This window comes from Etheostoma cragini, chromosome 9 (genome assembly GCF_013103735.1).
Source record: "Etheostoma cragini isolate CJK2018 chromosome 9, CSU_Ecrag_1.0, whole genome shotgun sequence".
NCBI classification, from domain to species: Eukaryota; Metazoa; Chordata; class Actinopteri; order Perciformes; family Percidae; genus Etheostoma; species Etheostoma cragini.
The window spans coordinates 24,132,521-24,139,883 of NC_048415.1; the positions used below are offsets into that span (position 1 = coordinate 24,132,521).

Genomic DNA, 7,363 nt, shown 5'->3' on the forward strand with positions numbered 1-7,363 from the left:
GTGGAAGATGTCCAGGAAGAACCACAGCAGACAGCTTCTTCTGAAAAACAGAAGAAGCCTTCTCGATGGGAGACATTCAAGAATTCTAATAGGTCAATATTGTTATTGCACTTCATAGGCTTCCTAGTTCCATGTGTCTTGAGTATATAGCAACTTGTTGGGTGCTAACTCCAGCAGGAGGATAACACAGTGTAGACAACACCTATTTGTTTCATTTTTGTCTCTACTGACAGACCTCCTAATATTCAAACAAAAGAGCTAGCTGTTGAAATTGACTGGAATTCTCCTTTAACAAGCCAGGAGTGAAGCTGTTCACCTCCAACCTACTTTACTTTCTGCGCTACACATCTGCTCCCTCTGCCAAGCACCCTATCACTCCAAATCCCCTTTGTGAAAACAAGAAGAAGGATGAGGAGTGAAACACTGACACACACACACACACACACACACACACACACACACACAGTAACAGGCTGAAGTACAGTGGGAAGGTGCAGTGTAAAGTCATCAGACAGCTGGTTTCTGTCTTTCAGGACTTTGCACATTCCCGCTGTGTCTGCTTGGGTTAAATCTGGGTGCTCCAGTTTCCTCCCACTAACGTTAAGAAGTACTTGTGTGTAGGAATATCTTCAATATTCTTTGAAAATACCTTCTGTATAGTTGTATTTCTGCAGAAAGTGACTTTTTCTGTGCCAGTTTATCTCATATTTTGTTACTTTTAACGCAAAATAAATATTTTTAAATCCAAAAATATTGTTCCACTGACTTGACAATACCTCTGAAGTAGAGTTGGGCAATATATGAATATTATATTGATATCATGATATGAGACTAGATAGCGTTTTAGATTTTGGATATTGTAATGTAGTAATATGGCATAAGTGTTTCCTGGTTTTAAAGGCTTCATTACAGTAAAGTTATGTAATTTTATGAACTTACCAGACTAGTGCAACTGTTATACAATATTTGACTTTACCCACTTAGTCATTATATCCACATTGCTAATGATTATTTATCAAAAATCTCACTGTGTAAATTTGTTGTAAAAGCAGTGATAGTCAACACTACGATATTGTTGCAATATCAATAGAGATATTTGGTCAAAAATAGTGTTGTACTGTTACATGTTTATGATATTGAAGCTATACCTTTAAAAAGGTCCCATGACATGATGCTCTTTGGATGCTTTTATATAGACCTCAGTGGTCCCCTAATGCCATATCTGAAGTCTTTCCCAAAATTTTCCTCAAAAAAAGTGGAGGGGGGGCTGGCATTGACCAACTGCCACTTTGCTCATTTGAAAGCCATGATGTCTCTCTCTCATGGGTGGGACAAATTCTGTAAGCGGGCAAAGCAGAGACAGAGGAGGTAACCTTGCTCCTTATGACCTCATCATGTCTTTATTTTGTTTGATTCCCACAAAATACACGCCTTGTATGTTTGTCAATTGTAAGCACGTTCAAATCAACTTGAAACTCAAATGTCCATCTCTGACAAAACAAATAATAAGTCTCAGCTATCTCATACATCATATCTTTAAACCAGGAGGCAGTCAGATCCAGTTGTTACCACTGTAGACTTAAGCTACTAACATTAATATAAATGATATAGGCTATTTGTGTTAGTAGCTTCAACCTTGAGCTTATAGGCTACTTAACACCTCCTTTGGTCTTCCAGTTCTCAGCTGCAAATGACTGAAATGAACTACAAAAAAACCTCTGAAATTCAAAACCCTTATCCCATTTACTGCCTGTAAAGTATTGGTAACTTTTGGCCGGCGTGTCGTTTGACTTAGCATCAGAAAGTATGCCGTGATATCACGTCTTGCGATGTAACAAATTGCCTCACGGCACTGCACACAAATGCTTATTCAGGAACCGGCTAACAAGGTAGCGATGGAGTTTTTTCTGAGTTTTTGCACCTATTGTCTTAACTTCACTTTATGATACAAAACTACAATGTTGCTGTCAGGTTCAGGACACTTTACCTCATCAAATAAACACGGTCAAGCAAGAAAGCAAGACGCGGACGGCAATGAGCAGTTAATAGACAATTGCAAGAGGGGAGCACACCAGAATAGCCACCTATCTGCCAGCGTGACTTTTCGAGAACTCCGGCGATATCTCTGCAGATCTCTTCCTTTATTGAAAGTCAGACACACAGAGATAACAAGAAGGACATCTGTTATTTGGTTTATGTCTACGCTAAGACAACCAGGGCAGAGTGCAGGTCGCTAGGCGACGTGTACTCTGACTGACCTCGAACCTAAAACATTAGCTATCTCTGTGATATACCATCGGTGGAGACATTTATTACCTTGGTGGTGCTATGGGGCAACAGCTTAAAAGAAACAAAGTTAGTTAAAAAAACAGTTTTATTAAATGTGCATATAAGATTATAAAATATAATAAGCATGTAAGAATATATGACAAGCAAGATATAAATATATAATAAGCAATGAAAGTTATAATATTTTAAAACACTACTACAGAGAAATATGAAATAAAAGATTTATAAAAATGAATTTCTCTGTCAGTTGCTAATTACATTTTAATTCCTGAATGGTAGAAGTTGAACAATGTCATTAAAAAGTCTATCATGTAAAATAAATATCACTTCAATTGAAAAATGAAACATGTTATGGAAACATGATTGTGCCAACATTGATTGACCATTAATTACGGCGACCGACAGGGGCAACCGCCCTGCAATTTAGGAAAACACACGTATATGGACAAAACACAAGCGAATTAAGAAAACTTCAGTAATTTGTACACAACACAACAAAATGCATAAATGCGCTGCAAATACAGAAATGATGCAATAGAAAAGCAAACAAACCCCAGAAAAAGAAGTGATGCAAAAAGAAAAGCAGACAAACCCCAAAAACAAATGCGACGAAAAAACACCTGCTGCATCCCGATTACACAAGGGAAGTTCTCCAGGCCTCTAGGCGGAGCGCTAAGTAAAACAGCTTGATTTTTGACCCCAAGGAAAAAGAGAGAGAAGATCAGAGCTGCTAACTTTCCCCCAAACCTTGGAGCTAGATTTGGGGGGGGGGGGCAACCCATATTTTGCCACATACAAAGCAATTTCTTTTGCTCTTTCAGCATCATTATCATTCAGTGTTTAAATTGGGATTTGTTATATGTGGGGGGATGGGGCTCTTCCTAGGGCCAAACATAATGAATCACATGAAGAGACAGTAGCATAATATAACAGTAGCAACAGCTGGGTCTGTGGTGAACAGGTTTTGGGGTCCCTGGTGTAGGGATCAGGTCCAGGAGTCCCTGGTGTAGGGACCAGGGACCCAAAGTTAAATTAATGTTGAGGGATCAACTAAGACCACTGAAATTCTAAAGAATGAGAAACACTGATTTACATAAATTCTAATCTCAGTAATGTTTGGCCCTCATCCTCTGTGCCCCACTTACTGGATTTACTTTTTTGGGAAAATAAAGACTATTGTTCATTTTATGAAACATTGAATGAATTATTTACAGTTACATTTAGAGATACACAGAGGTTAGAGAAGCACAATAGTAGCCCAACGTTGCAGATTTCTGCTCATGTTTACAACTTTGTGCACATTCTAAATATAACTCCTCCCATCTCTGTTGTCCGAGATTTACAGAGTTTTAATATAGTATATATAGTATATATTGGCCTAGTATATAGTATAATATGGTCTGCTGTGCATTTCATTGCTCCGCTGATGGCGGATCTCACTCAGACCGTCACACAGACACAGAGGCCCATTTGGGTCTCTGGTCTCTGACAGAGTTTATAGGAGCTGTACGCTGCTCTTCATCGGAGATCCACGCACGGATGCAACGTGTCACTGCCCCCCCCCCCCCCCCCCCCCCCCCCCCCCCCCCCCCCACAGCAGAGCGAGTCCCCTACAATGAACTGAAGCTGCTACGCTTCCCAGCCGCGCTGCTCACCTCTATTGTTACAGAGAGAGTGGACACGAAGCGACGGACGGGTCTGTAATACTCAGAGCTCATACCTGAAGCCGGGGAAATGCACCTGGGATGGCTCGTGAAATAAATGTTGTCAGTTTGCGACATTTCGAAAATTCCACGGACAGGGAGCGCTCTTGAACCCCGTCAGAGTCTCTGAAAAGCAGTTGGCAGCCCTGGTATATGAAGTAAATTAATGTACTAGTGTTGTTAAGAAATCAGGTGTAGGACGTTAGAGATTTTACAAGGTTTAACACACAATAATTAAGTAAATAATTAAATAAATAGGGAAAGAGAGATTTTGATAGAAAACACAAAAATGTTTCTTTGATATATACTTTGCATAGAGAATGCCAAAAGATGACTGAAGGATTATTACAGGGACATTTCACTGTCTCTTTTATTCCCTTGGTTCCCCTCTGATGTTTAACTGACTATAGCTATTTTGTGTGTGTGTGTTTGTATGCAGGCTCCGCATCTTTTGTCAACGACTGATCTCTTACAAGCTGTTCGACCACATTATTCTGGTCTTCATTCTCCTCAGCTGTGCCACCATCGCTATGGAGAGGCCTGCAATAAACCATAAAAGCACGGTGAGACACCTTCAATTACTGTTCCTTTGGAGAAATAAATAAATACAGTAAACCCTTAACATACAAACCCTATCCTATTAGACACACAAATATTGACAGATGCACACACATAGTATAATATTACTACATGTAATCTGTGAGGAGAGATTGCAAATACAGTCATAAACTTACAAACACAAGTTGGATGTTTTGTATTTCATGAAACACATAATATGTAATGAGTTTTTTTATTTGTGTTTTTTATTTTTTTAATTTATTTATACAAAGAAGCATGTTAAAAATGCAATCAAATTTTTCCCTTTAGGAGCGTTGGGTCCTGAATATAGCTGGTTATGTTTTCTCTGCTATTTTCTGTGGAGAGATGCTCTTTAAGGTAAACATCAAGGTTAATTATTCAATGCAATGTTTTGTTTGTTTTAATGAATACAATTACTTCATGGCTTCTGAGCTGTTGAATGAACTTTCCATCCCCTGCTGGGTTGAGATCAACTAAGAAAAATAAACAATGTGTAAGGGAAGAGCTCAATTTATTTAATTGACTGTTGTACAGCCTGAAACCATTTTGAAATTTTTTGGTTCTAATCATTTTAGACCAATCATTTTGTACCTTAAAATCAATACGTTGGATTTTTAGGAGAATTTTAAAAAACTACAACACTGTATATTAACTAATATGTTGGAATTGGTGTGTTGTTACACCAGGTTATAGCGCTTGGTTTGCTGTTTGGGAAGGAGAACTACTGCCGGTCTGCCTGGAATGCTGTGGATGGTTTTTTGGTGTTACTGTCTTTAGTCGACATCTTAGTCTCTTTGGCCAGTACAAGTGAAAAACATATGCTGGGCATGCTCAAAGTTGTATGCCTGCTACGCACACTGTGCCCACTAAGGTACTTCATGAATTTGTGCGTGTATACAATATAGATGATACCGTTTTTTGTGTCAACATCCAATCTTATTTCATCTTTGGGTCAGTTTGTCTAGTCGTACATGTGCTGGTTATAAAAAACATCTGTTTGTCTATAATTGTGTGTTCCAGGGTGATCAAGCGAGCCCCAAAACTGAAGCTGGCTGTGGAAGACCTGATTGCTTCGGTTAAACCCATTGGGAACATTGTTATTATTTGCTGTGCCTTCCTCTTTTTTATGGCATTCTTGGGGTGCAGGTACTGTGGGGGATGCACACTCACGCACCCATGTATGCACTTGCACAAACTCATGCACACACACACACACACACACGCACACACATATACACAGCTTTGTTGTACCCTGACTTACAATCAAGCTGGGGAAAGTAAGAACATGACCCCTGGCCAGCACTAATAGTAAACACCTAGGAATTCTCTCCTGTTATTTTTGGCATTGATAGTGACAGCTTTGATGCAGTTGGCAAAATAACACAGTAGACACTCTGTCTCTGTCTTTTTCTAACAAAACACTGTAGTTGTTCAAAGGGAAGTTCTTCTACTGTCTGGGTCAAGACACCATCAACATCACCAACAAGATTGAATGTCTGTTGGCCAACTATTGCTGGGTACAAAAGGTGTACAACTTTGACAGCCTGCCTCAGGTATGGACAGGGAGATGAATGTAGGGTGGATAGGAAAAGATTAGCATTCATGCCAGCATCTCTAAAAGCAAATAAACTATGTAGAACTTAGGAATTAATAAATACATTCATCATTCTATTGCCATATTTTCAATTTAAATCAATGTATGTATCAATGTACAATGTATTCTGTAAATAAACTTAAAAGCTAATTATATTAGGACCTGGATAATTGCTGTTTTTTGACTTAATTAAAAGTTATTTCTGTTTCCCATTCAGGCTCTGATTTCCATATTTGTAATGCACTCAAAGGATGGCTGGGTAAACATTATGTATGACGGGCTGGATGCTGTGGGAGTTGACCAACAGGTATTGTTGCTGGCAAAATGCCTGATTTATATTTTTACACTGTTATGTACATTGGAAGGGAAGATGGAGATAGCAAACGCAAGGGTTGTTTTTTCCCTTTTTAGTATGGCAGTGTAATAAATTTGTTCTTTAGTTTTAATTTCATATGCGCAAGATTAATTAAATCTGATATTTCTTTTGTTGTCTTCTCCTCTCAGCCTATAACGAACTACAACGAATGGATGCTTATTTATTTCATAACTTTCATGATTTTGAGCTTCATTCTCTTCGACATGTTTATTGGTGTGATGGTGGAAACCTTTTACCATTGCCTGAAGAATAAAAAAAAAAAGTAGATAAAGCTTTACCAGAAAAGGCCACAGTATCACAGGACCAGTGCAAGGGTACGGAGAATCGAGTAGCTTTTTATAATTCCAAGCATCACATTAATACTTTTATATCAACAATATGATAAAATGTGTGTAAATTAGCTGAAAGATATTAAAATGCTACTTTAGGGGAACTGCAGAATCCTGTGATAATTCTCTGTGCATCAAAACAAGTGACCTTTTCACATACACACATTTTTATCAAATTGTTGATATAAAAGTATTGACTATTGTAGCTCTAAATGTTTTGAGTGTTTGTCACAACTTTGACTCTATTTCTCTGTCTGTGTGTGTGTTTGGCATGCATTAATCAGAGCCTGAGGAGATTCCATATTACACAGATTACTCCCCCAGTCGTCGGTCTATCCACACTTTCTGTACCAGTAACTTCCTGGACTTCTTCATGGCTGTCGTAATTATCCTCAGTGTCCTAATTATGTCTCTCCAAAGTTATGATCAAACTAAGGTAAATGCGCGCACACACACACACACACACACACACACACACACACACACACACACA

The 7,363-nt window shown here is 38.6% G+C and overlaps 1 pseudogene; it reads left to right on the forward strand.

Moving 5' to 3' along the window:
- LOC117950858 overlaps nucleotides 1–7,363 on the forward strand; it is a 9,125-nt pseudogene that overhangs the window by 816 nt on the left and 946 nt on the right.